General features: G+C 41.6%; 1 protein-coding gene and 1 long non-coding RNA gene across 5 annotated transcripts in view; one reads left to right on the top strand and one right to left on the bottom strand.

Moving 5' to 3' along the window:
• MYO5B (myosin VB) overlaps positions 1-23,373 on the bottom strand; it is a 339,707-nt gene that overhangs the window by 310,318 nt on the left and 6,016 nt on the right. The gene's annotated exons all lie outside the window — the stretch shown is intronic.
• LOC144586255 (uncharacterized) lies at positions 16,728-21,852 on the top strand. Its single transcript, XR_013540976.1, has 2 exons — positions 16,728-19,701; positions 20,363-21,852. It is a non-coding gene; the product is annotated as an uncharacterized LOC144586255 (long non-coding RNA).

Genomic DNA, 23,373 nt, shown 5'->3' with positions numbered 1-23,373 from the left:
CATAGTCAAACAGCATCTAGAAGCATGTACTGTAGCCCACTTGGTCTGTAGTCTACATCAGACACCTCCAAGCTGGCACTTCCAAGATTCTGGAAAAGGATGATGGGAGTTCTAGTCTAATGCCTCTGGAGAACACCAGGTTGGCAAAGACAACTCCATACCAAATAACAACTATTGCCCAGCATTAAAACGAAAAGCCACCACACACTGAAAAATTCCCTGGCCTAATTGATCTTATCAGCCTGATTTACTTCTGGTCTTTTCCGCATCCAGTTCAGATGAGTGGTTTTAGAATTTAAAGACCTAAACAGAGATGTTCCATTTGGAAGTTTTGGAATAAAACTCCCAAAATTCTCCATTCTGGGACTTTCACCTCAAACACCTAAAGACATTTAAATGTGGCTCACCTGGATCTAAGCTGGAAGGATTTGAGGCCTAACTAGGCCTAGTTCTGCCCAAGCTTCTTATTCACAATGGGAGCTGTTCCACTGTTAGCAGGGAGCTTTTCTCAACAGGAAGCTTGAGAAGAGCTAGGCCTAAATGGGCCTTTCACCTAGGCCTTTTTCCCAGGTGAGCCACAATGAGGTATTTTCTCTCTCTCAAGTGGGACTCCCAGAATAGAGAACTATGAGATTTGTATTCAAAAAATACTTAATGCTTAATAGCTAGGGGCATGTTTTCCAAAACAGCCTCCCCCAACATGGTGTGCTACTAATATGCTGGGTTACAACTTCTACCATCCTCAGACAGGACACTGACAACAAAAGACAAGGAATGGAAACCCTCATTTAGTTTCATCTTTGTGAGAGAAGATGGGAGAACTGCAATATTATTCTTTCTGTTGGTAAGGATGGCAAGAAATTTCCTTGTGCCTGCAACAGAATTCTTCCATTGGTGACAGTATAATTTTGTGCCAAAAAGAAGCACCCATTCCTGTACAAAACTGCCTCAAAGTACAAAACATTCCAAATTAGTGCAGTAACTTGTAACCACAAATCGCAAGGATGAAGTTCAGTTAACAACTTCTGAAGAGACTTCTGAATTACACCTTAGCTGTTCTTTAAGACACCATGCTGTGTTATTGTGTGCCCCTTGTAGAACGAGTCCTCTTCTGAGCTAGTTTGGAATGACTTCAAGTGCTGTGACAATTGAATAATTTTATATGGCTGCATTACGCTGGGTCAGACCATGTATTTTACTACCCTCTGCTTCAATCAGTAGCACTTGTTCACATTCTTGATACAGCAAAGGAAGTCCTTCCCTGCTTTGCTACTGAACAGACTTCTAATCTGGCAATGTAACAGACTACCCAGGACTGCCTGAATCCAAATTCGCCTATGTTGTAGTGTTGTATAGCAGGTCTTCCTCTTGACTCACCTCTTAAAAGGAATCTAGTTAGGCCAGAGCACATTCTATTCTAAGTCAAGTCACCACTTCAAGCAGTTTGTCAATCATAACATGAAGTTGGACCGGAGCTGGCTTAAGACATGTTATGGCCCCTTAGGGAGTAGCAAGTTTAGCATGTTGCAACGATGAACACATGAGGTCCTAATCGTTTCATGGTTGTAAAGAAACCGAGAAATTTGGGGAACATGGAATACAAAAGCCAGAAACTTTGAGGCTTCTTTATGAATGCTTGGGACGCTGACCAAGAAGGCAGAGGTCCATATCGGCCAAGAAGAAAGGGGAAAGTAACAGCTTCAATTGATTTCCTGCCTAAAAAGACACATCTGCCTTATCTCTTGACATTACAGTAGTACCTCTGTTTACAAACGCCTCGGTTAACATAATTTCTGGTTTACGAACAGAAATCCATTGAAAATAATGACTCAGTTTATGTGGTTTTTTTTTTGCAGTACAAAGGAAGTTTCCCCAGGATGCATTGTGCCTGGACGTTTATAGCGCCACCCCCGTTCCTATGGCAATCTGTGTTTCAGTTTACGAATTTTTCACTTTACATAATGTCCCGTAGAACGCATTAAATTCGTAAACTGAGGTACTACTGTAAGTTGACGTCTTTCCCTGCAGTCATGCAAATTAGGAAAGGAAGAGAGGAAGAAGGTGCTTCTTTTCTGGGTAAACATGAGAGAGAATGAAAGTACAGTACTGGTTAAAACAGATAAGGAATAGGTCATTTCATGTATAAAAGGGATTCAGAAATCTGGTTAGACGGCTCAGTCTTACTTGAATGAGGGAGCTGCGTCTCAGAACCTAGCCCATCTTTAAAGAGGGGATCTGGCTCTCCTGCTGTTCTACAATGCCTATAAAGGGCACCTTTTGCATGCATATGAACTATACTAATCTGTACTAAGGAGTGAGTGTCAGGTAGATATGTTTAGCCATTTTTATTTTTGGTCTGAACTCAGAAACTGCCTTACACTATCTCTGTGCTTTGCTCCAAGTAATGTTGAAACCTTCTTATAACTCTGTGGAACGTTTTGTCTGTTTGCTGTTTTAATCCCTTTTTGCTTCTTTTAATAAAACATAAAAAATGGCTCCAAGCAACTGTCTATAGTTTTGGCTTAAAGCATCTGTGGTACTAAAACTAGGTCTTGTCTTGAACAGCTACCAGAAAGTTTTAGTGTTTGTGTGGGGTGTGGTGGCAGCTGCAAGGCTGGCACATGTTCTAAGTGCCTAGCCTTGTGGATTTTTCAAACTCCCAGGAAACACTGCCAGAGCTGAGCAAACCGCAGAATCTGGGAGTGAATTCAGTTCTATTCAGGCTCCATAGTCTCCTCTCCAGCTAGCTCTTCCCTTCGGACAAGAATGGTAGTGTGGCTGAGTGCTTATAGAGAGGAAGCCCTGATAGGAAACCGTCACATTGTTAATATTGATTTAGGTAAAGGGTAAAGGTTCCCCTTGACATTTAGTCCAGTTGTGTCCGACTCTAGGGCATGGTGCTCATCCCCGTCTCCAAGCCGTAGAGCCAGCGTTTGTCCGTACACGGTTTCCGTGGTCACGTGGTCAGCGTGACTAGACACAGAATACTGTTACCTTCCCACTGAGGTGGTACCTATTTATCTACTTGAATTTACATGCTTTTGAACTGCTAGGTTGGCAGGAGCTGGAACAAGCAATGGGAGCTCACTCTATCACATGGATTCGATCTTATGACTGCTGGTCTTCTGACCTCACAGCACAGAGGCTTCTGCGGTTTAACCCGCAGCGCCACCACATCCCTTAAATATTGATTTAATCTTATGCTAACTGAACTGATTTATCTTATTTATTTCATAAATGTTTCCCCCCAAAAAACATTATGTTGATCTCTTTATGTTGATTGTGAACTGCTCTGGGCACAATTCAGTATGAGAAAATGACACATAAATAAAGCTAACTGTAGATCAAAGTGAAAAGAACGACATCTATGCCCGCAAACTAGTACAGTATTTGCTTATTTATGCAGAGCGGTGCAGACTTGTGCCCCAATGCCAAATCTATTATATTACAATTATTATTTTACAAAATACTTAAAGTTGCACAAGACTTGAATTCCACACCCACAGCAGTGGCACACCAGAACTGTATTAAACTACACACCATTTCAACCTACCCATGTAACTTCTATGTTTACAGTCAAATGATTTAGAGATGGGTGTGAGACATGGTTAAGAGATTAACCCTATTTCAAATGTGCCACCTCTGCTGAGATTTTGAAAATCACACCTTCGCTTTTCTTTAAGCTATTGGACTGTATACTACCATTAAGCACCTTTCGAAACCGATTGTCACGGTTCATTTTAAAAATTTAAGATATGCACACTGCATTTTTAAGAAGTGTTACTGCTCTTAGTTCAGCAGTAGCATTTTAGGATTCTGGCAGTGGAATCCCCAAAACAGTAACTTTCCCAAGCTCTATCCTTTAGAAACAGAACGGATGTGATTATCAAATGGTCTTTCCAGGCCATTTCAGAACATCATAAATGAGTCAATATTGCTTCCTACAATTTCCCATCACAAACCCTGAGATGCAGCCTTTTAAATCTCTTCTTATATGGCTGTTTTTCTTGCCTTAAATCCTGGTTATTTCTCACCTTTGGCTTACCCCATTTTTGTGTGAATTTTACTTTTTTCTGATAAGAAAACCAGATGCAAAAAAAGAAACATTCCTGTTTTTTTTTGGGGGGGGGTGTTAAGCCAGCATCCACACGATTTTCATTATACTGTGTTGTGTTTCCATTACCAAGTAGCACTTTTTAAATCTGTATTTTCATCATAAACAAAACAATATTGTTTAATAGGAAATAGAGTGGAGATAACAGTGTTTCGGCCTATATTTCAGAAAATGCATACAAAACCCAATTTCTGCTATTCAGTTCCACAGGAAACCTAATCCCAGACATCATTTTACAGACTGTACATAGCATTCATCTGAAAACTTATTTTGAAGTACCATATAGTTAATCTATAAAACAAAATGTACCGTAAATCTGTTTAATCAAAAACTGCTTTGAACAGAAATTAAAAGACTTGACTGAGAAACAACCGGAAGTTGATAAACAAATGGCTTGTACGCAAAAGAGCTATTTCCATACCGGTGGAAAATTTTTCATTTCTGACTACACCTCTTTGCTCAGGCACTATGTGGGGGGCGGAGCAGGGGAGTTCCGTGATATTCAAGGGTAAGCTTTTAGAAGGTAACAATAGCTGCTGTGGATAGGAGCGTCAGGTCAATTGCACCTCAATCCTGGAGAATTCAAGGGCAAAACATGAAACTCAAGGAGATGCCCTTTTGATGTCACAAGGGGATGTGCGACCTTGTGATGCCATGGGGTAGAATTCTGACACCCTGGCAGATCTCTGGGTGCTCTACCAATATATCAGGATGAATCTCCAAATCAAGTTATCTAGATAGAAGCATTTCATTCTTTACAGGTTCTGGGTAAGGGAAGGAAACCTGGCAAGCTTACCTGCGGAAAGCCCATAGCCTGATAGAATCTCCAGCAAGAGATTGCTTTTATCACTTTAAAAAGGATTTCTAGAAGGTCACAGGCGACAATGCACTTTCAAAGAGGTTGCCTTTAAAATTGCAGTGTGGATGCAAATTTCGGTAAGCACCATGCTTCTTTACAGGGAACAGAGGTGAACCAAATCTGGAAGGACCCTAAGGCAGCTTCCAGTGTTCCTAAGGATAAGGGTGAAAATACAAGGCGAAATGAGAAACATCAGAAACAATATTCCAGTACTGTATTGAGGTAGAATTGTATGGTTGAACAAAATGTGAGCCTGAAGTCACAGAAGGTAATTTGTGGATCTGGTGTGAATGTGTAGCTGTATGTCATACAGCTAAATCATTATGCTCCAAACCATGTCATGAAGGCAGCTGAAACAGAAACACATACACATACAAGAGAGGGAGGGAGTTGCTTTGGCTCCACATCACACTGGAAGCCTTATTCCTGCACCACAAGGCCGCCAACACCAGTTGACCTAATTGTGCAGTTCAAAAGATGTGACTCAGCAAAGTAGCGGGTGGCTCTCCAAGAAGCACAGTAGGAACAAGCAAGTTGCTAAACCGGTTTTGTAAGAGCTGGATTTGTTTGGGAAAAGCTGGAAAATTCAGAACTCTCATGTTTACAAGAGCTAGAGATGGTTGTTGTGGGTTTTTCGGGCTCTTTGGCCGTATTCTGAAGGTTGTTCTTCCTAACGTTTCGCCAGTCTCTGTGGCCGGCATCTTCAGAGGACAGGAGTAGGAACTCTGTCCATGCTCTGGTGCAATTTGTTTGGGAGTTGAGTATTTATAGCTGTTGAATCAGCTTTCTCCTTCTCAGGAGATGGGTGATTATGGTGATCAGTGTGTTTTTGTTGTGGGTGTATTGTTGTGATAAGGAGGAGAGATTATCTGTCACTGTGATTGATGGGTGTTGTTAGCTGGTGTGATCGGGTTCAGTTTCAATTTTTGACAACTCCTCATTTTGCACGGGTAATACCACAGGAGACGTCTTCTTAACTTTAACATCTTTATCTTTGTTGCTTACATGTAGGTCAACACTGTTCATAATCGGGTCAAAACAACTTAACTCCGGCAATAAGCCATAAATGTCATATGAAAATCCCGCCCAAAGTCTGTTACTCACAGGGGTGCTGGGCCAAACTTCTTCGCATTAGTGGGTCGCCAGAGGGGTGCGCTCCTCACTGTGCAAATGCGGCCGCAGCATGGGTGCCAGGCCCAATCCCCCTCAGGCGGTGGAGTATTAAATCTTGAATTGAGTCGTATCACCTTCCATCCTCTTCCCTTCCCCTTTGGGAATACAATCACCGACCACTCCAAAGTTTCAAATCTCACTTCTCTAGCCTCTTCAGGTGGGGGATCTGGTAACAATCCCCCTAACTTCAGATTAGGGAGATCCCTCAATAACTCCTGTGTTTTTACTCTTTCAAACTCCCACAATCTCTCTAAATCCTTTTACGTTTCCACTTGTCTAATTCTGCCTCAAACCGCCGCTCACCTTGACTACTTATACCCTCCTCCCAAATGGTCAGTTCTTGCTCTTCCCCCTTCTGATTCCCGCTTTCCTCTACTAGACATATTTCTACCTTCTCTTTTCTTCCTGCTCCTTCTCTCTCTCCTTCTTTAGTCTCGTTCTCCTTTGGGTCTAATTTTACATTAATGTTCACTTGTTCCAATTCTCCTGCCACCCCCTCTGTCTTGTGAGACGGCACACTCTCCTTTGGACCTCCTTCACAGCTGGTCTTTTGTGTGTAATGATCCCTGGTCCTTGTGGCTGGGTAGAGTTTGTTGACCTTTTGCTGGCTGTATTTTTCAGTGCTAGGAGCCAAGCTTTGTTGAGTTTTAAACTTTCTTCTTTTTTGTTGAAGCTCTGCTGGTGTTTGTGCATTTCAATGGCTTCTCTGTGCAGTCTAATGTAAATGATTGCTGGTGTTGTCCAGTATTTCAGTATTTTGAAATAGAAGATAATTCCACTGAGGGGAATTTCAGTCAACCAATGCATCACAAAATCTGGAAAACTGAGAAATCTGAAGGGTAATTCCTGTTTGACTCACATGATAGGCTAGCTGAATATTTTGCACTAAAATTCTCAAAAATCAAATTCCTCTAGTGTCCCCTAACTGTGGATCCTTCTGCAAACACTCTTCCATGGTGCTGACTCTCTTCTTTCCAAATCTCCCACAAAAACTCTTTAACAGCCCTTTGGATTTTCAGAGCAGTGTTACATAGTGGTTATTGCTTTTGCCTGGAACCTGGGATATCCATAGAATTAAGGCCAATAAGAAAAGAGATGTGATTCTGGGAGATGTACGAGGCCAAAAAAGTAACTTTTCTAAGCTGTGATATAAAATAGCTAGATCATTCTCTCTTGAGCTAACTGGAGAAAAAATGAGGGATAAGTTTAACTATTAAATAAAATCATCATGCACTATTAAAATAAAGACTGATAAGTATGTATATCTGTTCTTCCACTACCTTCCCCTCATACTCCCTAAACAACAACAACAACAACAACAACAACAACAACAACAACAACAAAAAACCAGCAGTCATATATGCGATCTGACCCTCTTGGAATTTGTCCAAGGCAAATTGGGCAATCTCTGTTAGTTCACTGGCAAACTCGAAGATCTTGTAGAACAGTACTAATGCTAGCACGCAATAGGTTTACATTCTTAATAAATTCTGTTAACGTAGTAACACTGCAGTAATAAAGGTCACCTACCACTGATTTCTTTCCAATGAATAAACTGAGTTTCCATACACAGAACAGCCGCCTAGAGTGGTCTTAATTGACTAGATAGGCGGGATATAAATAAAATAAATAAATAAAATAAATAAAGAACACACACAAAAACTTTTTTAATCCATCATGATGTCATGGCACTGCAACTATCATCTAGAATAGTGGTACCCAACTTTGGGGAACCCAAGTGTTCTTGGACTGCAACTCCCAGAAACCCACGCCAGCACAGTTTTTAGTGAAGGCTTCTGGGAATTGCAGTTCAAGAACACCTGGGTTGCTCAAGGTTGGGAATCATTGATCTAAAAGATAGCTAATAACATTTATATGTGGTCAAGTCATTTCCAACCGATGCAGCACTTTCCAAGAATTCCTAGATAAAACACTGCGGCCAGATTGTTAATTGCAGCTGTTTACAGAGATCGTTGGCTTGGGCATGTCGTGAGAATGGCTAATGGTCGGATTCCAAAAGATCTCCTGTATGGAGAATTAGTGCAGGGAAATCGCCCCAGAGGGAGACCATAGTTGCGATACAAGGATCTCTGCAAGCAGGGTCTGAAGGCCTTAGGAATGGACCTCAACAAATGGGAAACCTTGAACTGTGAGCGTTCAGCCTGGAGGCAGGCAGTGCATCACGGCCTCTCCCAATTTGAAGAGACACTTGTCCAGCAGGCCGAGGCAAAGAGGCAGTCATGAAAGCAGCAAAATCAGGGAGCTGGACAGGGGACAGATTGGATTTGTCTTCAGTGTGGAAGGGATTGTCACTTTCGAATTGGCCTTCTCAGCCACACTAGACGCAGTTCCAAGTCCTCCAATACAGAGCACGTTGCCATAGTCTCTCGAGATTGAAGGATGCCTATATAGAGAGATCACATAACCCCCATACATATCTGTTACAGCAGCTCCACTGGCTGCTGGTCTGGTACCAGGCACAATTCAAATTGCTGGTTTTAACATATAAAGCCCTAAACAGCTTGGTCCCAAGCTATCTCAAGAAACATGTCTCCTTTTGGAGCCTGCCCAGGTGTTAAGGTCATCAGTGAGGCCTTTCTCTCGGTCCCACCACCTTCACAGGTGTGTTTGGTGGGGACACGGGAAACGGTCTCCTGTGTCTGTGCTCTAAGACTCTGGAACTCCCTCCCACTGGAAGCCAGGCTGGCCCTATCTTTGCTATCCTTCCACAAGCAGATGAAGACCTTTCTCTTCAGACAGGTTTCCCCTGAGCGATGGGCTGTTTTAAATGGAGTGTTGTGCCTTGTTGCTTTGAATCTGTTTTTGGTGTTGATTTTGTTTACCATTTTTAGTGTGATATTTGCTTAATTTTTTAAAAAATAGTTGTATATATTTTAAATGTTGTCTTAATAATGTAAGCTGCCTTGGGTCCTTTTTAAGGAGAAAGGCCTGGCAGACATATTTTAAATTAAAAAAAAAAGAGTGGGATATCTTCACAGCTTCTGGGTGCTGAATCATGTTTTTGAACTTCACAGTGAGCGGGAAATAACAGAAAGACAGGGTACGGCTGCACTCAGTGGCTTAGCTTAAGCTCTGATAAAGCAAATCATGTTAATCGTGTGTGACACAGACAAATCAGAGCTAGTTTTCCAGCCCACAGAGTGTTGCTAGGGTGCCACTGAGCATTTTGAGATGCACAGAAAACAACTGATTAAGTGCTCCAAGCAGGCTGAAGTCCTTAAACTGCACTTCTATAGCCCAACTTCAAAAAGAGAGGAAAAAGTCAAAGCAAGAGAGTGGTGAATTCCCCAAGATTAAAGATGGGGCCTGCTTAACTAATGTGCCTTTGAGGACAAGTCTAAGAAAGCTGACGCTGGCCTTGAGAAATTCTTCACAAATGATTATGAACAAAGTATTCAATGCCTACTCAAAAATAATTACATATCAGGAAGAAGCCGAGCAGAAAAGAAATCTCTCTCTCTCTCTCTCTCTCTCTAAGGACTTTGCCTCAATTACCCTTCCGTCTCCTTATGGCATCTCGGCACTCCTAGTCAGGACTGCTGATAAATTCTTCTGGGCCCATGATGCCATTTGAGATCATAGTTCTCTCTGTCCTGGGATGATTTGACCCTTGTCCAGGACAGCTCCAATGAACTTTCTACCCATCTGTCTGTCTCTATTTTTCTCTCTCTCTCCCCACTTCATGCACACACAGGATTAATCAATGTACCAAAGTGGGCAAAACTGGGCTAGACAGACCAAATATTGAAACCTAGGCATTTATGTTTCATTTTAAAATGCCCAAGGCAGAGAGCTTGTAGCCATTTAAACAACTATACATTTTGAAGTGGACTGTAGTAAGTGTAGGAATTGCCCCCAAAGTGTACATTCTTCCATCCTTCGAGTCACTGGTCAATTTGGACATAAAATGGTCTTATTTCTTACTTTTTAGACATTAAGATCTATTATTCTCTTAGCTTGGCTGTTCTTATAAGCATATCAGGCAAAACCCAATGTAAAATAAATTGTATAATTAGACAAAAGCACAAAAACTCAAGATATATTCAAGACTAACTGTTATATTTTAATGTGAGCTTTCGTGGACAAGTCCACTTCTTACAAGTTCTTATAAGGTTATCCTTGAATTTATGCTGCATCTCCATAAAATGAATTGCTTTTCCCTGATGCTTGGTGCTTCACTGTAGTAACAACAATAACAACATGCCACAAACTCAGTCCTGACCTACGACAACCCTTTTCCCCAAGGGTACCTACGTATAGATTACTCAAATGTACTTCTGGGTGTGCCCCGGGACTTGACAACTTATCCAACCCTTACAAAGGCTGGCTTTTCTCTTCGGTCACACAGTGGGGAATTGAACTCCCTACTTCTTGCTCCACAGCCAGATACCTGATTCATTGGCTGGAAATTCAAGCCTTCATTCCATATCAATGTCCTGCAGCAGTACAGTGCTAGAATGTAAAAAAAAGAAAGGCTAAAAAAAAGAGGGGGGGAAACCTACATTATCCTTCCTTGTACAAAATACGAAAGGAAGGGTGGTTTATCCCTTTATTAGACCACTAAAATTTCAGAAAGGGGCAAAGTTATGAGTTCTGCAGAGCTCTTCACCAGGCCAGCTGCTGCAGAGCTGGAGAGAGCAGGGAGAAACATGAATAATCCAAAAATCATGCTGGCCAGATGTTGAAGTGCAAGAATCTCATCGTTTAAAGTAAAATTGCATCTTCTATAACAATTGCAGGAGTGTATTGTTATACTTTTGTCTGAATTAAACCTAACAAAAATCATATAAATTGATTCAACACCATCCTACCACAGGGGAAAATGAGAAGAATGGGATGTGGGGTGGTTTATCTCTTCTTGCCAGTCTGAATGGGAAGCTGGCAGCAAATTGCTTGAGAAACCAGTGGTGAAACCAAGGGAGCCAAAGGGTATACCCGGAGTTCCTTGTACACACAGTTGGCTGTAGGCACAATCTATTTATTTACAGCTGTCACTTTCTTGACAGGAGGAAATCCCTAGCATTAATTCAAGGCAGAAGCAGCTGAGCTAATCTCTAGAGTCCCATAATGCTTACCATCCATGCCTCCCTCATGTCACAGGGTGTTTCATTAATGCCGCACAAGCTGTGAATACATTTGAGGCCTTAGTCTGGGAATGCTTTTTCATATTTTATTTTCAAGTCTCATTTCAAATGCTTCATTGGGGGGGGGGCATGATGACAACACTGGAGTAGTTGTTTCTTCTTGTTTTTAAGTTGGGCGGTTTTGTTTAATATTTTATCCTTGAAATTCCATTTCTGCCAATGGATTTTGAAGGGCTGAAAGTATCTAAGCTCTGTAGGATCCATGATGCTCTTTGCAAGATTAGAGTGGCAAAGAACATAAGGTACTGGTCAGAACTTGTTGTAATGCTGTAGCGAGATTCTGGGAAGAGCCAGAGAGCTCTTCAACCCTCATGGGACATTAACCAGGAGCAGCCTTCCTGAACCAGCTGGTTTACATATGAGTTTGATTTTCACTCCCATCTCTTCTAGTCAATGGTAAGGAGTGTCTAAAGTTGTAGCTCAAAACATCTGGAGGCATCAGGCTGAGAAAGGCTAAAGTAGACTCTTGCTAAGATCAGAGTCTGAACAAAATCCTGTTTACAGCACATCTCTCAAAAACCCAAATCATAAAGATGGAGGTATTTCAGCTCTACAACTGTTTGCTCTGCACAATGCACCCTAGCATTAGCAGTTAATGTACAGTAGTACTTTGATTTATGAACTTAATCTGTATTGGAATTAAGTTCATACATCGAAAAGTTCGTAAGTCAAGGCAAACTTTTGCATTGGAATGCATTGAAAACCATTTAATCCGTATCCACTATTTTTCATTCTTAAGTCGAGGCGCTGTTCTTAAATCGAAGCATTAGTTCCCATAGGAACTAATGCAAAGCCGGTTAATCCATATCTACCACTAGGGGGTGATTTTTTAAACTTTTTCTTGTTTTGACCTAAGGTGAACTTAGGTTTAAAAAAGGGCAGGAAAGTTTTTTTTATTTTCTTGGTTCATAAGTTGAGGCTCAGTTCGCAGGTCGGAGCAACTTTTGTGAACAGAGCCATTCGTAACTCGAATCATTCGCAAGTAGGGACGTTTGTAAGTCGAGGTTCCCCTGTACTGGTTTTGAAATCTTTCCCATTTTGAAATACAGAATAGCGTGACACCTTCTAGATGTGTCACACTACAACTCCCATCCTATACAGAGGTGATGGACACTGTAGTCTAACCTGGCTGCCATGGATGAAGCTCCAGGAGATTGACACACAAAGAAGGTATGAATTACCAGCCAATGAGTTAGGTATCTGGCTAAAATGTTGTTGTTGTTGTTACTACAGTTAAGCACCATGCATGCATCTCTTGGAAGCGAGGAGTTATATGGATACCATGAGAGAGGAGAACCAAAGGAAAACTGCAGCATGATTAAATGATATAGCAGTCCTGAGAAGCTATATGAATTTAAAGGACAGGATTATATTTCATTTTTTTTTTTAAAGGAAGGGATGTATTTCAAGAATAGAAGCTTCCTCACAGAACCACTATTTTAAAATGACTTCTTTTTTTTTAATTTTTTTTACCTCTATCTACATATAAAGCAAATTTCCATTTGCTTAGGTTGAGTTATCTTTCGGCATCCACAGAGCAGAGACTTTCAATACAGAACTGATAATTCAGCCCCTCTGGGACAGCTTCACTAACATAATCTTGTTTTTAAAAAACCACACACACCCCAAAATAAAGAAAGTTGAATCACTAGCCTCCTGTTCTGCCAAGATCATTTTCACCTCAGACACAGTGCTTAAAACTGCACGCCACAACAAACACGAAAGGGTGTCTGCTTTAGGATAATGGCGTAAACACTTCTCCCGAAAGGGAAATGATAGAAAAGATTTTGTTAGATAGCCAAACCATTTAGGTCTAATGGACTATAAGCTTAGAACTAGTCCGGAAATCAACCCTGAGTGCTCACTGGAAGCACAGATCCTGAAGCTGAGGCTCCAGTACTTTAGCCATCTCATGAGAAGAGAAGACTCCCTGGAAAAGCCGCTGATGTTGGGAAAGTGTGAAGGCAAGAGGAGAAGGGGACGACAGAGGACGAGATGGCTGGACAGTGTCATCAAAACTACCAACATTTACCATTTTATTTATTTTTATTTTATTTTATTGGATTTCAACATGAATTTGACCAAACTCCGGGAGGCAGGTAAGGAGGGCCTGGCGTGCTCTGGTCCATGGGGTCACGAAGAGTCGGACACGACTAAACGACATTGTTGTACTGCAATGTAATTGTTCACTTCCCATGAGAAACTGTTTGGCCGCTGTGTAAACAGAATGCCAGAATAATGTTTAGATAATTCTTATTTATCACTTCTCAGATCATGAGGGTCATCAAAGAATAGGCAAGACTCTGGTCTGATTTAACATGGTCCTAGTTTATGTTCCCGCTGCAGATCTTCAACAAACTTGCCTTTCCCAGATCTGGGCTGCTGCCGCAGTCTATAAGCAGCATTTCCTTGCATTTTCCAAAGTATTTCTCTCTACTAGGTTGGACCGTGTAATCCTGCTCACAGTGGCATTAGATGCACCTCCTCTGTGTTCAAGAAACGAAGATTGTTTTGTACAAGAGCAACAGCAAGCAACCAGGGCCACTACGGAGAGCTCTGCTTTCACTCTGTCTTATTGTAACACAGATATGGGAAAGAAGAACAACTCTGAGCAATCACCAAACCACGCGGAAGAAGCTCATTAGCCAACTACAGAAAGAAAACAAAAATGAAAATGGAATGAACTTGATTTCCCTCTTGCTGGCAAATTTCTTGCAATGGTTAAGAGTAAAGAGACCCAGACAAAAGCACATGCCTAGCAAAAAACAGCATGCGGCAGAAAATGGTTTCGGCAACGTTCTCACACAAAACATGAAGTTGAGTGTCGACTTCATCTCTATGCAAACACTCAAACCCAACCATAAAGGGAATGCAGAGTTATATTTTAAGACACATCTGTCATCTTTCTACTATCCCTAGCACCTGTGGTGAGTCACAAAATAAGCACAATCACATACCCTAAAAACAGATAAATATCAAAACCATACCATGTACACTATTGCAGCAATACATCTGTGGCGGAAAACAACAACAATCAAATCAAAAGCTTGAGTTGCTTACCCTTACGACACCAGAGGTCTCATTTGCCAAGGCAAAGGCTGAAAAAAATGACTGTAGACACCAAGCACAATTCTTTTGAGAGCATCAGGCCAAAAACAAAAGAAAAATAAAATTAAAATAATAATAATAAAAAAGACAAAAATGTTGTGGCACCTTTAAAGAGTAATTGCTACATTTTAATGTGAGCTTTCGTGGACAAGTCCACTTCCTCAGACAAGAAGGGACTCGTCCACAAAAGCTCACATTAAGATATAGCAGTTAGTCTTTAAGGTGTCACAACATTTTTATTTACTTTACTTTTTTTTTGGCCTGATATGCTAGCACAGACTAACATGGGTACCTCTTCTAAAACTATAACTTTTCAAGACAGAACCTCGACCACAGAAAATAGATGTCTTCTACTCAAACCTGTAATTTCCAGAGGCAAAAACACCTGGAAAAACCTAAATATTTTCATTTCTTTAAAGGCCAAAATCCTATCAGTTACATTTGCCAGAGTAATGCAATTAACATAAACCTTGGCAGAACAAATGCTGTAAGTTAAGAAGTTAGCCTAGCCATTAATTTGCAGTCTTTCCCAAGAAGATGGATGCCAATTTTGTCATGCCCCTGTAAAAATTCAAAAGGATTTGGGCCAATATTATTTATACTTGTCTGTGCCTCAGGCCAGCACATCCGGTTCTACTCTTCCCTACTTTTATCTTCACAACACCCTTAATATGTCAGGCTAAGGGAAAATGGCAGGCCCATAGTCTATTAAGTAATTTAATAGCTCAATAAGAAACTAGATGTGGGTCTCCCAAATCCCAGCTGAATACTCTAGTCACACATTGTGCAGGTCCCCTTGATCCATCTTCTCTAAGCCTCCTGTTTTTACTGCAAGAGGAGAGCTAAGGTGAGGGAACTCCAAAGATCTTTTGACTTCAACAGAGCACTGGTCAAACACAGAGCAGACCTGTAAATGTGTTTGTATTCCCCACACCACCACCTTCCAAGGGACACACCTATCTTAGATTAAAGGTCCTTTTTTGTTTTGTTTTGTTCAAAACCTCTCCCAAAGTGAACATTTCCTTGCCTCGGGGCTTAACCAAGAAAGCAATTAGAGATACTCATATGGGAAGCACAGTGGATCATGTAAACAAACCAGAGATGTAAGCAAGCAGACTCAAGCCGTCACTGGCAGAAGGAGCTCTGCTTTCTAATATCATATCCTCCAACGCTGAACAGAAGGCAGCCGGAGAATATAAAAGGGTTACATAAAGAAGAGCTTCACAGGATGGTTGTGATTTAAGTTGAGCGACGCCTATCGAGATCTGAATAGCATTTTCTGCCAAAACCAACTCTGCCTGGAGTTCACGCAGAGACACATTACGTGTGTTTTACACTCTGGCATTAACACCTCATCTGAAGACTCTTGGCGCACCCATTACTGCGCCCGTTTCATCATGAGGTAGTAGATGAAATCGTAGAGGGTTTGTTTGGAAGGTTTTAGCAGAGACCCAATTGACTTTGCGACTAATTGACTTTGCGACTAGGGCAGCAGTAGCCGTGCCTGGAAAAGTTCCACTGTTTGTGGAATTGAACTACAGATCCCAGAATCCCCCCCAAAACAATATGTGGAATAGTCATGCTGGCAGAAGAGGGTTCTAGGAGTCCGAAAAAAATAATCTTTTCAAGCTCTGTTTTATTTCTAGTAAGGCTCATGGCATAGTGGTTAAACTGCAGTACTGCAGTCATGCCTCTGTATACGACCCGTGTTTGATCCTGACATGCTCAGGTTCAAGGCTGACTCATCTTTCCATCATTCCAAGGTCATAAAACGAGTACCCAGCTCGCTGGAGAGGGAAAGTGTTCCCTGTGTACAGTAGGACCCCCTTATCCATGGGCTGATTTAATTATCCACAGTCTGAAAATATTAAAAGTATTAAAAAGAAAAAATCCAGAAAAAACTATTTTCACATGTATTACCAGTACTTGCCACTAGAAGGAGCCAGAGACTGTGCAATGAATACTGTACTTGTCAGTGAAGATGACAGCATGGTCCCTGGGGCTGTCTAATGGCCAGATCTGCATGTGAAAATAATATTTTGTGTTTGTTGTCTCTTTTACCATGTCATATATGATAAAAGGCCATAAATATATATAGTGTTCACTATTATCCATGGTTTTCAGTATCCACTGGGGGCCTGAAACCAATCCCGAATGGATATGGGGGTCCTACTGCCATACCCACTGTTATAGTGGGGGAATGGGTATAAGGATTTAAAGTAATTAAGAGAAATCAAAGTGAACCAATGAAGTTGATCAGGATTACGGCACTAATGGACGGAGGGCTGATTTATTTGTCAGGGCTGGTCAGAGTTCCCCCTATGACTATCAAGATATTAGCACTATTATCTTATCCACAGATTTCAGATCCCCTCTACAGGTCCTCAACTTCTGTGATCCTTGCCTGTTGGCCATGACGTTCAGGCTTTCTTGGAATTTTAATGCAAATCATGTGGAAGACTTCAGAGTGCCTACCCCTTTTCTGTCATCTTACCCAGAAGCACTATGTATCTGAATTCAAGAATATTTCACCATTTTGAACACCGTTTCTTCTTCAAAATTACAACAAATTCATGCTGCTTCCTTCCAACCTTAGGTAACCCAGGTGTTCTTGGAGTAAAACTTCCGGAGGTCTTTACTATTGGCTATGGTTTCTGGGAATTATAGTCCAAGAACATCTGGGGACTCAAGGTTGAGAACAACTGCATTGTAGTATAAACTTAAAAGATATGGACCCTGGGAAAAGACGTGTATCAGCTGTTAGTTTATCTCTCCTACATTTCTGCCTAACTAAATGAACAACAAGCATTTTAAGTCTCTCCCTAACACACACACACACAAACACATGCATGCATTTCTCTATAAAGCTACCCTTGAGTAAGCAGTTCACCTGTCAAATACACTTAAATAATCACCCAGTCCAGGTATTAAAGTGAACACTGATCACAGAGAGGTAACTGATCCTGAACTTTTGTGAATGATTTGTTTCTGTGTTTTTGATCTTGAAGGCATGTGAACAGAGAGATCTCCACCGGAGACATTATTTTCAGAGCGATTTCTCAGCGAGTTATGTGAAGCATTTTCTTGTTGATTCATGGCTCAGAGGCAAGAGAATGACCCGCTGAGCTGGTCTTTGTTTGGATCTATCCGTAGCCGTTTAACAATCAGGCCAAGTCAACAGGAGAGAAGAACTTTCTGTGATTAATGTTTGATTCCCCCTGGTTCAGCACTCAGCAGCTGAATGATCAGATTACAGAAATTTGATGACAATATCTGTGATGTGAATGTTGTTCAACGAAAACTGTTGGGGTTGCTATTATGTCCCTAAAGGAAAACAGAGAAAGTTTGTGAATATTTTCATTTAAGACTGCAATTCTAAGCACATCTACTGGAAAGTGACAATTTTCTGATTGTTAGTCTGGTACAACAAAGACAAAGGGTTGGGTGGCACCTTATTTTATGTTTGTTTGTTTGTTTGCTTGCTTGCTTGGTTTCCCTCCATAGGGAACCCTGGATAGTTCACAACAATTAAAACTATGCAATAATAAGTTTTAAATATTATTGTTTAAAAACAATTAAACATTAATCAGGATTTTTAAAAAATAATTTCTTGCTGTTTTTCCATTTATTGTACTGTCTAGAACAGTGTTTCTTAACATTTTTCGAGTAGTAGTTCCTTTTATAAAAGCTATGTAAACTTGCGACCCTCACCACAGAGAGAGAGAGAGAGAGAAATGAAGGTTAATTCCATGAATTTTAATGTCTGTATCATGTTTATTGAGCTTTGCAGATACCTGGACTGCCAAAAACATAAAGAAGAGGTCTCCTAGATCAAATCAAGCCTGACCTCTCTCTGCAGACAAAAATGTTGAAATTGAGGCTGTCCTACTTTGGGAAGAAGGCAGGATTCTCCGGAAAATACAATAATGCTAGAAATGGCGGAAGGCAGCAGGAAAAGGGGAAGACCAAATATTGTTGTTTAGTCATTTAGTCGTGTCCGACTCTTCATGATCCCATGGACCAGAGCATGCCAGGCCCTCCTGTCCTCCACTGCCTCCCAGAGTTGGGTCAAATTCATGTTGATAGCTTCGATGACACTGTCAAACTATCTCATCCTCTGTCGTCCCCTTCTCCTCTTGCCTTCACACTTTCCTAACATCAGAATCTTTTCCGGAGTCTCTTCTCTTCTCATGAGATGGCCCAAGTATTGGAGCCTCAGCGTCAGGATCTGTCCTTCCAGTGAGCACTCAGGGTTGATTTCCTTCAGAATGGATAGCTTTGTTCTCCTTGCAGTCCAGGGGACTCTCAAGAGCCTCCTCCAGCACCACAATTCAAAAGCATCAATTCTTTGGCGGTCAGCCTTCTTTATGGTCCAGCTCTCACTTCCATACTTCGCTACAGGAAAAACCATAGCTTTGACTATGCAGATTTTTGTCGGCAAGGTGATGTCTCTGCTTTTTAAGGTGCTGTCGAGGTTTGTCATCGCTTTCCTCCCAAGAAACAGGCATCTTTTAATTTTGCAGCTGTTGTCATCATCTGCAGTGATCATGAAGACCAAGAAAGTAAAATCTGTCTCTGCCTCCATCTCTTCCCCTTTTATTTGCCAGGAGGTGATGGGACCAGTGGCCATGATCTTGGGTTTTTTGATGCTGAGCTTCTTTAAAGGAAGTTGGAGGTGACTTGACGGCATGTAACAACAAGGTAGTTACATTCAGAGCCCTTCTGCTCCTTACAAGCAGTCTGATTTGGGGCAGCAGTCTATCCGACAGGAAACTAAAACCAATTCCAGTGTGTCTGATGAGTGATAAACATCAGAAGGCAAAAAACAAGCATCAAAACAATTGATAAGTATTTTTAGAAACCTGCTCAGCATCTTGCAAGCTCATGGCTGCTCTTGAGACCCACGCATTTCATGATGTCACAGTTGCTTCCATCATCCTTATACACAGCACCCTCAATAATGTGGACATGTAATGCTATTGAAAGATCTTCATAAAAGTCGTTTCTTATATATTTTAGTTAGTTATTATTTTTAGAATAAAAGGTTCCATTTTTAAAATTCTTCCTATATTTTTCAACAACTTCTTTGCAGAAGGACAATCATATACAATTTATGTTAAGAATAAAAACTGCCTTTCTTTTTGAACAATGTTTTCCTAGTTGGAAAGTACTTCGATCCAACGGATTAACAAGGAACCATTTTTCTCCTCCAAACTACCCAAAAAAAGAGAAGATTTGTTTATTCTTTCAAGCCCCAGTTTGAACATCGCTATGCACCCAAGGTCTCCCATCACCTCCTGGGAAATAGAAGGGGAAGATATGGAGGCAGTGACAGATTTTTACTTTCTTGGCCTCCATGATCACCGCAGATGGAGACAGCAGCCACAAAATTAAAAGACACCTCCTTCTTGGGAGGAAAGCAATGACAAACCTCGACACCACCTTAAAAAGCAGAGACATCACCTTGCCAACAAAAGTCCGAATAGTCAAAGCTATGGTTTTTCCTGTAGTTATGTATGGAAGTGAGAGCTGGACCATAAAGAAAGCAGACCGCCGAAGAATTAATGCCTTTGAATTGTGGTGCTGGAGGAGGCTCTTGAGAGTCCCCTGGACTGCAAGGAGAACAAACTTATCAATTCTAAAGAAAATCAACCCTGAGTGCTCCCTGGAAGGACAGATCCTGAAGCTGAGGCTCCAGTACTTTGGCCATCTCATGAGAAGAGAAGACTCCTTGGAAAAGACCTTGATGTTGGGAAAGTGTGAAGGCAAGAGGAGAAGGGGACAACAGAGGATGAGATGGCTGGACAGTGTCATCGAAGCAACCAAGATGAATTTGACCCAACTCCGGGAGGCAGTGGAAGATAGGAGGGCCTGGCGTGCTCTGGTCCATGGGGTCAGGAAGAGTTGGACACGACTAAACAACTAGACGACGATGCACCCAAGGTCAGCATTTTAACAACAGCTCTTCTCCTTCTTCATGTACTTTTGAAATCAACTCCAGAGACTCTCTACCACTTTGGTGCTAATTTGAGGGGTGAAGGTAGATTGCAGGGATAAGGGAGGAATCTGTTCCTTTTGCCAACTCCACAAGCAAGCACCATTCAACAAAACCCACTACTTTCCTTGCACTCAAGAGCTATTAGAGGAAATAAAACTCTTAACAATGTAAAGGAGAGCAGATTCGTTTTCTGTTTATATAAAAAAAGGAAAAGTTTCTCTCTTACACAGTGTAAAAGTCTCTCTCTCTCTGCATGCCAATTTTTATTGACTTTTTAATACTAGGGTATTTATCAAACTGTCTATAGGCATGTTACGGCAAGACACCCTGGCTAACCTACTTTTTAATGACTATTTCATATTATAGCACTTTTCAAATATAGAACTGTCTTTGGCCATGTTATGAGAACATGACCCAGCTAAGGAAGAAAGAAAAATCCAACTGAACAATTAGCCTGGGCTTCTTGTCATAAAATGTCCACAGACAGTTCTATATTTGAAAAGCGCTCCGGTATTCATCAGTCACTGAAAAATAGGTTAGAGACTGGATGCATCATGTCAGAGTTCTGGAAAATGTTACTGCCTTCAGTTAAACGGCCCTCAGGACCAGCACATGACTTCAGCCATTCTGAGGGCCAGCTCCAGGAGATTTGGTCTGTGCCTTGGAGAACATCTGTCAGTGGGATCCAGAAGTGCAATGAAACCAAGGCTCACAAGGTTGAAGCCTTGCAAATTTCTGAATAGAAGTGACTATGACACTGTCTGAGACTTCTCTATTCCTTGTGTTTAGCTGTAACCCTCACAATAGCTGGAAGACAATTCAATTTTGCCTGGAACACATGCTGCAAGCTCTTTCTATTGTAATTCAAAGTAGTTCGTGGTGGATTGATTCTGAATCGATACTTAAGAACCAGTAACATTACAAAACACCTGCTCAGCATTTGTTTTTATGGAGTAGTTATGGTGACTCCCTTGATGAGCATACACACTTGCAAATTTACCACTACACCACTGATGCTCCCTTATCTCACTATAATAACTACAGCTCAGGAAAGCCCAGGCCAGTGTTGCTACTTAAGTTCGTCTACTTCCTAAAAACAATAGTTAGGTAAGAGCATCATGAAAAATAAAAAGAATGGAAGAGCGAGAAACCCAGCATGGCTGAGACTGCTAGATTGGAAAGCAATGCAGCGGGTTGCTCTGGCAGTCCTGGAGGGCTCTCCCAAAGCCCTGACATCAGCCTGAGGAGTGTGGCATCCACATCACTCGTACCAAATAGCACAGCAGAAGTCTAGAAGCCACTGCCAAAACAGGAGTATGGAAGGAACTCCCAGAAGTTCACTCAAGCCAGCCTCTGAAAAAAAAAGGACTATGGCAAAACTCTTGGGTACAGGAAGAGACCCAAGACTCCCACCCCTCTAATTACAAAAGAAAAAGAGAAGAGCTATCGTGAGAGAAGAGGTTTGCAGAAAAGGAGGACAGCAACACAAACACCCACACAGCCTTTCTGCAAAAAATGTTTTTTGGCCAGCGGGAATGCGAGAGGTGTTCTTAATCATCATGTCGTTTTGGACAGAGTAGCCATGTTGCAGTCTTTGCAAGCACATCAAACCCAAAAAAAGAGAAACACCCAAAAGACAAAAACATTGCGGCACCTTGAAGATCAATTGATATCTTTTAATGTGAGCTTTTGTGGGTCAAATTTTACATCTTGGGAAGTGGTCTTGCTCCACAAGAGCTCACATTAAAATGCTGGCCTTTTAAGGTGCCATAACATTTTTGTTTTGTTGGTTTTGTTTTTTTATATTTTAAACAATCGTAGGTGGCAGTGGTGACAGCATTAAAATCAAATCCTCCCTTTGATTGCCATCTACCATTCTGGATTCATCATTCTCTCCCCCTTATTACTTATATTGTGTAATGGGGTGGAAGATGTTAAAACCAGCATTACTGACTGAGAGAATCATTCTTGTTTATAAAGTTCTATGTATAGGTGCAGCATCCAGCTAGGGTTCGAAGTCTAAGGACAGATCATATATATTTATTTTGCATCACCAGCACCTGTAAATTACTCACTTTTTCTCAAACATAGTGCTCACCCGGCTTCATTGTTCAAAGCACAACCACAAGAACTGGGTCTCTCTCTCTCTCTCTCTCTCTCAGGAGACACTCAGCACCTGCAATATCCAGGTGAAGTAATGATCCCCTTTTCTGCAAGGGTTGGAAAAGCACACACTCAGCAGGGAAGGATGGATGAGCTCAATGCCGGCAGAGAGCCAACGCACCAGCTTTGGGCGTCTCAAGTTTTCCAAACATTTGAAGAGAATTTCTACTTGGTCAAGGGAGAGGATAAATCTCTGAATCTGCAGAAAAGGCTACAGTATGCGTTCTTCCAAAACGAGATGATTATGCTACATTTCCAAAGGAGTAGCTGTGTTAGAAAGTCAGTGTGAGGTAATAGATACTGCTTCCAACTAGGAGCCAGGAAATCCGGCTTCAATTCCCCACCCAGCCATGGAAATGTATGGGAAGGGGAGGTGTAGCAACGGTAAACTGTGCTTTAAATATCTCGTGAAAATCCTATTAGGGTCACCATAAGTCAGAAGTGTAGGGACGTGGTGGCGCTGCAGGTTAAACTGCAGACACTTCTGTGCTGCAAGGTCAGAAGACCTACAGTCGTAAGATCGAATACACGTGATGGAGTGAGCCCCTGTCGCTTGTCCCAGCTCCCGCCAACCTAGTGGTTCGAAAGCATGCAAAATGCTAAAAATGCAAGTAGATTAATAGGCACCACTACGGTGGGAAGGTAACAGCGTTCCATGTCTAGTTGCGCTGGCCACGTGACCATGGAAGATTGTCTTTGGACAAACACTGGATCTATGGGTTGGAAACAGGAATGAGCACCGCCCCCTAGAGTCGGACAGGACTGGACAAATTGTCAAGGGGAACCTTTACCT

Source organism: Pogona vitticeps, chromosome 2 (assembly GCF_051106095.1).
Source record: "Pogona vitticeps strain Pit_001003342236 chromosome 2, PviZW2.1, whole genome shotgun sequence".
In the NCBI taxonomy this organism is placed as follows: Eukaryota; Metazoa; Chordata; class Lepidosauria; order Squamata; family Agamidae; genus Pogona; species Pogona vitticeps.
Note: the sequence above shows the minus strand (reverse complement) of the source record. Positions and strands in the feature narration are given on the sequence as shown.